Source organism: Pteropus alecto, unplaced genomic scaffold (assembly GCF_000325575.1).
Source record: "Pteropus alecto unplaced genomic scaffold, ASM32557v1 scaffold43, whole genome shotgun sequence".
NCBI classification, from domain to species: domain Eukaryota; kingdom Metazoa; phylum Chordata; class Mammalia; order Chiroptera; family Pteropodidae; genus Pteropus; species Pteropus alecto.
In genome coordinates this window covers 1,438,233-1,448,179 of record NW_006435764.1, presented here as the reverse complement: position 1 = coordinate 1,448,179, position 9,947 = coordinate 1,438,233, and the positions used below count along the sequence as shown (strand labels likewise).

Genomic DNA, 9,947 nt, shown 5'->3' with positions numbered 1-9,947 from the left:
CCCAAACCCTGAGGCATCCATTTAAGCCAGTGACTCTCGACTGTGCGTGGCTTTGCCCTTCCAGGGGACATTCAGCTATATGTGGAGACGCACTGGTTGTCATTACCCAGGGGACGGTGCTGCTGGTACCGGCAGAGGCTCCAGACGCCGCTGCACGTCCTACAGCACACACGATAGCCTCGTCGGCAAAGAATGATCTGGCCCCAAACGTCGCTAGCGTCACAGTGGAAAGAACGCGACCCAGCCGGGTGACGAGATGGGAAGTCACTCTGCCAATGGCGGCTGGCGGGGCGCCAGGGAGGGGGAGCCCTGTGTGTGGAACAGCATGGTCTGACAGCAACCCGGCAACACCCGCTGAAATTAGTCACCCACCGACACCTGTGTCGCAGGCTGAACCGTGTCCCCAAATTCGAATGTTGACGTTCTCAACTCAGACTGCAAACCGCGTTCGGAGAAGGAACCTTCAAAGAGGCGATCAAGTTAAAATGAGGCCGCTGCGGGGCCCTCATCCAAGGTGCCCGGTGTCCGCAAGCAGAGATCAGGACGCAGACGCCAGGGCTACACGTGCACAGCGGGACATGGCGAGAAGGCGGCCATCAGCAAGCCGAGGAGAGAGGCCTCAAGGGAAACCAGCCCGGCCCGCAGCATCATGTCAGCCTCCCAGCTCCCAGGACTGCTTATCCCCGCCGGCCGAGCGCACTGTCCCTCTGGGGAATTACCGCCCAGTAATAAACGTACTTGCCCGTAGGGCTGAAGGGTGCGGGGGTGGGGGGCATCTGGAGACCTGGCCAAGCCCCGAAGCAAAGTGGGCTCCCAGCCACGGACACCGTGGGGCACACCGTGGGGCCTCGGGGAGAGATGTCAGACTTCAGAACGACACGTTCTGGCGTCCTTGGGTGTGTTACGGGACGGGCAAGGCAAGACGCACAGCAGCGCGTGTCACACGACCCCGCGCGTTTGGCCACCAGTGCCAAGCCGCTCTCAGAGGGTGAGACAATTAGCCCAGGTCACAAAGGTGAGGGGAACCAAGCCAACCAGGGAAAAGAGAGGACCGGGCAAAACCAGACATCGTGTCCACATCTGCAGGGGTAGATGTGTAGTATGAAGGACAAAGTTTTAAGAAAGCGTAAAACAGCGAGCGGCCCCGAGATCTGAGGCGTCGCGCTGTGCTCCAAACCACTCCACGTCTGCCACTAGACTCTTTAAAACACAGCTGTAGAGGCAGGACTGAATTTTCCTGGTTCAGAATTTGGCAGCTATATATTAGATGTTAAAAAAAAATCATCATAAGGCAAGTTGAAGCAGATCCAAATGATACAAGGAAGAAGTACATGCGTGTGCATAATAAGAGTTTGTGTCCCCCAGAGAGAGAACGTATCTTCTTCGTTTAAGTCCGTGAACATTTACAAAAGCGATGATTCCGTTTTTGGGCTTAGACACAAAGACCATCTTCATTTTAAAGACATTTCACAGGCCACGTCCTCTCGCCGTCAGCCTGTCCAATTAGAAATAAATAACGGTGATAAAAATATACTGCTTAATAATTAAGAAAACATCTCTTAAAAGAACTCTAGATCAAAGAGAAATCAAAACACAAGAACTATCAAGAAAACAATAGAACGTATTTCATAGTAAGATCTATGTGTCACGGCTAATGCCGCCATCAGAGGAAAATTTATAACCTTTCCATGCCTTTTAGAAGAAAGACTTTAAATAAATGAACTAAGTATGACTCTGAATTAAATTCACAAAAAGAATCAAGTTGGCCGGGAAGAGGGAGTGACTGGATAGAAAAGCCCAAGCTGGTGAAAGACGGAGGGAAAATGGCCAAAAGGTAGTTTTCTGATAAGATGACAACGACACAAGAAAACGTAAATCTCTCGCGAGCTTGATTTTAAAAAAGCAAAACGATGAAAGCTCAAGCCGGGAAACGAAAAGAGATGACGAACACAGAGGGCATCAAATCACTCGGGAGAGAAAACCGGCTTCTACCAAGTGGCAACATAATTGAAACCCCGGAGGGATTAAATAGCGATGAATAAATTACCCGCAAAGATGCAGCCAATTCATTTTTTTTTTTTTTTACCATAAAACAGACCCAAAAGATTAAACGCCCAGAGGGCTCCACGGCTCCGTTCTGCTACGTGACCCTTAGTGTTCTCCAAAGTGTCCCAGGACACAAGGAGGCAGGCTGTCTGTCCCCTTCGTAAACACACGGCGCAGCCCTCCCCCTCTCTGATCCTGGGCACGGCCGCTTCTAGGAGCAGATAGCGGGGATGCGTTCGTCACGCTGAGGGGACAGTTTCAGTTTTCATGGCCCTTTAAGGGACACAGGACACCTCCCAGCGGACTTCCACAGACGGGTGTGTCTGCGGCTGGCTCTATATTCACTATTCAACAGTTGCAGAAATCGGTCCTGTGTCTTTAACGATTAAGGACAAGCCGTCTGTCATTGTGCAAATGTCAGTGTCCAATGCATTCCCGGACGGGCTGCAGCCACACGCACCTTTAACTTCCACTGACGCCGTCTCCTTTGTCTCGGTAGAGGCGGCATCGATTTATTGCCACGTGAAGGGCGGACGTTCGCGTGCGCATCGGGCACCAGCCATCGAACCCGTCCCCGTTAGAAGCCATGTGAGGACGAGGACTCGCTCCCATCTGTGTTTCTCTTATCATAGCCTTATCTCTTCATCCTTAAGACTCCCTGGCATTTCCTCTTCCGAGCACTGTTTTCATATCTTTAATCCCTTAATCCATGATTTATAAGAGCGGCTTAATATACTAATGAAACCAGCCCTGTGTCTTTGGTATGAGTGGCAACGATTTTTCCCAGGCTACCATTTAGAAAAAGTATTTTTGGTATTTTTTCGCTCTGCAAAATGTTTGGATTTTACATATTTTTTCACTGAGGCAAAACTGACATAAAATAAACGGCACGTGTCTGAGGGGGAAAATCTGGTAACTCCTGACACACGATGAACCGTCGCCACGATCGAGATCACGGACACGGCCATCGCCCCAGAAGTTTCCTCGGGTGCTTTTGTAACCCTCCTCCTCCCAACACTGTCCCCACACCACTCCCTCCCTTCCAAGGTAACCACTGACTTTCGTTCACTCTAGATTAGTCTGCGTTTCCTGAGTTTATATAAATAAAATAAGGTAGTTCTGTACCCTTTTTTTTACGGTCTGGCCCTTTTCACTCACCATCATTATTTTGAGGTGCATTCAGGCTATTGCATTAACAGTTTATTGCTTTTTATTTTCCAGTAGTGTTCTACTGTATGGATCTACTACAATTAAAAAAAATAGATTCAAATATTGATGGGCGTTTGGGCTGTTTCCAGTTTTTTTTTTTATCAAGCTCTCTAAATATTCCATGTACACGTGTCAGTCTGTGCGTCCGCTCATATTTCCTGGACAAACACCCAGGATCAGAATGGCTGGATCATGCGGCAGGTGTATCGTTGGCATTTTAAGACACCGCCAAAATGTCTTCCAGAGCAGCTGCACCATTTTGCATTCCCACGGGGACCGTAGGAGAGGTCCACCTCCCCCGCAGCCCCGCCAGCGCTCGGCATGGTTGGTCTCCTTAATTTCAGCCGATAAAATAATTGCGTATGATTTTAATTTGCATTTCTCTAATAACTAATGGTTTTGAGTATCTTTTTATATGCTTATCCGTGCATCTTCCTTAATGAAAGATCTGTCCAAACCTTTTGCCCATTTACGTTTGTCTTCTTATTCAGTCGTAAGCGTCCCTCGTATATTCTGGATACACAGGTCTTTTATCAGATGTATAATATGAAAATATTTCCTCCCACCTTCTGGCTTATCATTTTATTCTCTTAATAGTGTCTTTCAAAGAGGTTTAATTTTGTTAAGTCCAGTCAATTTGTTACGATAGCTTGTGTTTCCGGTATCACGTCCAAGAAATCTTTACCTCAGACTCACAAAAATGTTCTCCTGCACTTTATTGTTTTAAAATATATTGATTAAGCCCTTCACTCGAAAAAACTGTGCTTTCTTTTATACGTTTTAGGCTTTAAATTTAGGTCTGCGATCGATTTTGAGTTAATTTTTTATGCACGATGCAAGATGCGGATCCAAGTTCCTGGATAGCCAGTTGCTCGTCGCTGTTTATTGAAAAGACTATCTATCCTGTCTCCCCCAAGTCGCCTCTGCACCTCGCTCAAAAATCTGCTGTCGCTAAACGTGCTAGTCCCTCGGGAGTCTCTATCCCGTCCGTCCATCCGTCGATTTGCTGATCTTTATGCTGGTGCCACGCTGCTAGGGTCAGTCCTCCAACTTGCTCATTTCCAAAGCCGCTTTGGCTTTCTAGGTCATTTGCATCTCCGGAGCCAGCTTGCTAATTCCTACGAAGTGCCTGCTGGGATTTTGACGAGCATCACCACTGACTGTAGAGATCGGGCTTCGCGTTCCGTGATCCATGAACATGGTATACCTCCCCGCTCCTTCCGATCTTCCTTCGTTTCTCTCGGCGATGCTCCAGTCTCCTCGCTGCAGCTCTCACGGCTTTGGCCGGATTAACCGCTAATATTTCACACTTCGAATGCTACTGTAGGTGGCATTTTTAAAATTTCAATTTCGGATTTGCTGCTAGAACGCAGGAACGGAACTGATTTCTGCACGTTGGTCTTGTATCTGCCACCTTGCTACACTCACACGCTGTTCTAGGAGTCACCTTGTGTATTCGCCAGGTTTTCTACACAGATAACAGTGTCATCTGAGAAGAGAGTTTTGACATCGCTTCTCCCCTGGATGCCTCTCGATTTCTTTGTCTTGCCTCATTCTGCTGGCTAGAATCTCCGGTTTGTTGTGGAACACAAGGGACATTTTCGTTGTGCTCCTGGTCTTCGGGGAAATTCGGTCAGTCTTCCTTCTTCAAGTTTGCTAGCTGTAAGCGTTTTGGTGATGAGCTTCATCCGTCAGGTCGAGGGGCCTCCTCTATGTGGTTTGCTGAGAGCATTCGTGGTGAATGACCGTTGGGTTTTGTCGAATTGTTTTTCTGCATTTATAGAGATAATCGCAGTTTTTCTTTTTTCTTTTTTTTTTTTTTTTTTGTCTGTTGACATGGCCAATTGACTGATATTTTTTTAAAATGTCAAACTACCTTTGCATTCCAGCTGGTTATAATAGATTATCCTTTTAATATATTGTTGGATTTGAGTTGCTACAGTTTTGCTTAGAATTTTTTGCATTGATGCTCAGGAGAGATCCTTAGCTATAGCTTTCTCTTATAATGTATTTGGCTGGTTTTCACATCAGGATAATGGTGGCCTCGTAATGAGTTTGGAAGTATTTTGCCTTTTAAATTTTCTAGAAAATATGGTCTAGAATTGATTTTAGTTTTTGTTAAATGTTTGGCAGGATTCTCCAGTGAATATAGTTCTGGAGTATTCTTTGGGAAAATGTTTCAAACTACAACTTTGATTTTGTTAATTGATATAGAACTATATCGAACTAATCGAGATAGAACTGTTATCTATTTCTCGAGTAGTTTACGTCTTTCCAGAAATTCGCTCATTTCGTCTAAGTTGCTGAATTTAAACAATTGTATAGAATATTTCCTTGTGGTCCTTTCAATATCTGTGGAATATGTACTGCCAGATTTCTCATTTATGACACTGATAATTTGTGTCTTCTCTCTTTTTCTGTTGCTACATCTGGGTAGAGTTTTATCAACTTTATTGATCTTGAAAAATCAGCTTTCGCTTTCATTATTTTTCCTATTGCTTTTCCGTGCTGCATTTCATTGGTTTCCCCTCTGACCTTGAACATCTCCTTCTTTCTACTCGTTCTGGGTTGGTTTGCTGTTCCTCTTCTCGTTTCCTGAGGTAGAAGCTGAGGCCACATCTTCTCGTGTGCGTGTGGGTGCCGTATATTTCTCGAGGACCACCTGACAGTGAGGGGGATACAGCAATATGGCAGAAAGGAGGGGACTGCAGCTCGGGGAGGGCCGACAAGAAGGTTCTGATCCAGGGGCTCATAACGTGTTGGAGAAGCCGGGTCCAGCTTCTCCCCTCCTACCATGGCCCCCACACCTGCTCAAGGAGCCACAGGCCCTCAGCCCACAAGACCTTGCAAGGTCCGTTTCCCCAGACCCCTGAGGCTGGCATGACTAACACGTGGCAACCAGGGTGGCCACCGGAAGGTAAAATCAAAAGTCCTCTCCAGAGCCTGGGACAGCGCCACACCCGAGACCGGAGCGGGGCAGACGCCAGGGTGACACCTGGGACCCAGCTCTGGATGAGGACCGTTCCGTCGGCCCAGGCGAGACCCCGACCTGGCACTGCCCCGGTGTCCTCGCAACCTGGTGCTGGACCTTGCCTTCAGAGTCTCCAATGCCAGTCCATGGGCGGCCTGGGGGACTTTTACAGACATACAGCCCTGGGCCGCCCCACAGCCCTGGGCTCAAAATCTGACGGGTGGGCCTCTGGAGCTGTGTCAAAAGTGAGACTCTCCAGGTGACTCGAGGGACTCCCACAGTAAAGTATCAACCCGGAGCGTCACTGCCCAGCCCTCTGCCAGTGGGGAGCTCACGGCTTCCCTTGTTGGGGACAGTTCTATTCATAAGGACTTCAGCTTTGGGGAGTAAGTGGGCCCGATGCCACTTACTCTCTCTGCGAGTCCCCCAGCAGGCTTGCTGAGACGCACAAATGTCCTGTGGCTGCTGAGCTCACGTGACAGGGAGGGAGTCCCCAAGGCGAAGGACGAGCAGCAGCACGGCAGACTGCGCCCTGGTTTTGATACCAGGTGGTCCCAGGAGGTCACCCACCCGAGGGACGCAGTGGGGACTCGATGGATCCCCAAGGAAAAGAGGCAGGGACTGGAACCAGACGCTGCCTGTCACTGGGGCCCCTAGGAAGGCTGTACCAGCCGTACAGGGGGGACGCGCACCCAGCCAGCAAAGCGAACCCTTGCAGCGGCAGACGGACGAAAGAGGAGGTTCGGCGTCTTGGCGTCTAAGTGACCGGTCCCCTCCCGTCGTGCGAGGCTCAGGCTCGGTCTTGCAGATTAACCTGGGGTTTGCACTGCACGGCTCGTCCAGAGAATCCCATACCTACAAACCTGGATCAGCTCACTGGGCCACCCTGAACAAGCAAAGGGACAGCATCTCCAGAGCAATGTCCCCTTAGTCAGGGCACCCAGGAGCGCCACAGATAAAAGCCTCCACAGTCACAGGCCCGCAAGGAAGCGAGGCACCACGAGCGAGAGTCGGGAGAAGCCACGGGGAGCCGAGGCGGTCTTCCTGGGAAGGAGGACTTAGGCTGTGACGCGGGGGACAAAGATGGGGCAGACTGGAGGACGGATGACGCGGCCTGGCAGAAGTTCCCAGCAGAAGCGGGAGTGGCCAGGGGAGACAGCATCCTTGTGGCGACGGAGCTGACCTTCCACTGCCAATGAAAGGCACGAACTCCAGGCTCAGGAATCACAGCAAATTGTCGGCAGGATAAACTAAACTCAACTGCAAGCTCGAGCCAAGTCAGAGACGGCGGTTAGCGTCACCAGAGGGGGGAAGGTCTCCTTCGAAGGGCTGTCCACTAGCCCTGCAGCGCGGGGTCACGGCGGCACACCTCTCCTGCGTCCAGAGAAAATACATCTCCACCTGTAACGTTCTCCTCCAAAGAAACCATCGTCCAAGAGCAAAGGCGAAATACAAAAATTTTGGACAAACTGAGATGGCCATGGACAGGCCTTCACTAAAAGAAGCACAGGCTTCAGGAAGAAGAAAATTAAGTCTAAATCGCGAGACAGAAAATGGACGCGTTTGTTGGTAAATACCAGCAAGTCTCAGCTGTGTCCGACAGCGCCCACATCGAGGGATGATTGAGAGGACCATTAGAAAAGGCAGAACCCAAACACAGGGCAACAGCGGCCAGAAACGGGAGGGGAGGTGGGGCTTAGAGCCGGCCCCGCCCACGGAGGGTCGGCAGCCTGGGATCCGAAGTCCGCAGGAGCCCCCGAAATGCAAGTCGGCACTCACGGCCTCGACGGGAGGTGACAAGGCCTGTCTCGAGGGTTTCGCTACAGACACCCCCCTGAACCCTCTGAAAGGCTTATGAGCAACACACGTGTCCCAGGAGCACGCAAACGGGAGTGGGAGCTGAGCTGCCACGGGCCACCACGCCGCAGGGCCACTGCCCTGGGCTGTGCTCCCCCAGCCCCCGGGGCGCACGGGGCTTCCGCGCCGCATTCCCTGAACTTTGTTATTCCTCTGACGCGCTTCGTGATGAACGGGAAGGGCCCGTGGCCATGTCTACCTCCCCCTCGCTCTCTGTGGTCGCACCCGGAGTCTCGAGTCTGCAGAATCCCGTTCCCGCTGGTCTCCAGCTCCTTCGCCCCTCAGCCCACTGTGGCAGAGGCACTTCAGGCCCCGGCATTGTAAACAGGAGTTGGTGCATGCAGGCCGGCGCTGCATGCAGCAGGTGACACGCACGGGCCGGCGCTGCATGCAGCAGGTGACATGCGCGGGCGGGGGCTGTATGCAGCAGGTGACACGCACGGGCCGGCGCTGTATGCAGCAAGTGACACGCATGGGCGAGGGCTGTATGCAGGAGGTGACATGCGCGGGCGGGGGCTGTATGCAGCAGGTGACACGCACGGGCCGGCGCTGTATGCAGCAGGTGACACGTGCGGGTGGGGGCTGCATGCAGCAGGTGACACGCGTGGGCGAGGGCTGTATGCAGGAGGTGACATGCGCGGTGGGGGTGCTGTATGCAGGCGCCACGTGCTCGAATGGAGGTGACTTCCGCCTAACGCTCCCTGGTCGCACACCTGAAAGTTCACCTGGTGAGGCTCAGATGGAGGGACTCGGCAGAGGGACCCGGCGTGGCTGAGGGGCCCCAGGCCTTTCCACCTGAGGGCATCAGTCGGACACTGGAGGGTGGCCTCTGGGCCAGGCACACACAGGGGCGTCGGTAACCGCTCTGGGTCCCAGTGGCCAAAGGCTCGGGCTCTAGATGCCGTGGCTCGGGGGCGGGGTGACTCCTGGGGTTGGCAGGAAGGCCACCTCCCCGTGCCTGAGCGGAGCGTTCCACGCTGGCATTGGCCTTCCGAGGTGTCACTGCGGCCCCAGGAACACGAGGAGAGCTGAATGGACACATCGCGGGGCGTCCAGCGGAGGGGACGTGCCTCCCCCGTGCCCCGCCCACCCGTCAGCATTTGCAGAAAGCGCCCATTTGCGTGGAGACAATGGTCCTGCCCCTGAATCTGGTGCCGTGGGGACACAGGGCATCTGCCCGCACGATTGTCTTCTGTGCCCACTCCAGGGGGCGGGCGGGGAACTCTGGGAGTCACTACGATGTGGCCAGGCCGGAGTCACCTCCCAGCGGTATGTGACGAGGCTGCGGCTGGCCCGGCGCCCCCCCGAACTCCCAAAGAGGAGGTGCAGGGCCCCTTTCTAGAAAGAACACTTTCCTGACAGGGACAGGGCCCAGACGCAGAGGGCTCCTATGGGTCAGTCGGCCGCCCACGGACCAAGTGCCGGGCGGGCGTGAGGTCACAGGTTCAGAAACAATATTAGCTTGTCACCCTCTGGTGTGCCTGAGACAGTGACACCGTCCTCACGGCTGCCAATCAGCCAGAACATTCTGGCGGGTTCCAGGAGGGAGGGGCGGACACCGAAATGCCAGAACAGCAGAGCACCAAGCAAGGGGACATCGAGCGGTCTCTGGACCCGGTTCCCAGGCCACCCGGAGTGGGGGCCCGGCATGTGTGGGCCAGCCCCTCTCTGCGACGGGGTGCCGGCCACACAACGTGACCTGGGCAGGCCTGGTGCCCGGCTGCCCAGAGTTGGGAACAAAACAGGAGGAGGGTCCCTCCGGGGTGGGGCCAGGCCTTCCGGAGGGACGCGGCTTTGTGCCGTGGACGGAAGGAGGGACGGGCCTCCGACGGGCACGCGCTAGGACAGTGGGGAACCGCACGGC

At 52.9% G+C, this 9,947-nt stretch overlaps 1 protein-coding gene across 1 annotated transcript in view; it reads right to left on the bottom strand.

The window, feature by feature from the left end:
- Positions 1-9,947, bottom strand: part of KCNQ1 (potassium voltage-gated channel subfamily Q member 1) — a 287,759-nt gene that overhangs the window by 182,184 nt on the left and 95,628 nt on the right. The gene's annotated exons all lie outside the window — the stretch shown is intronic.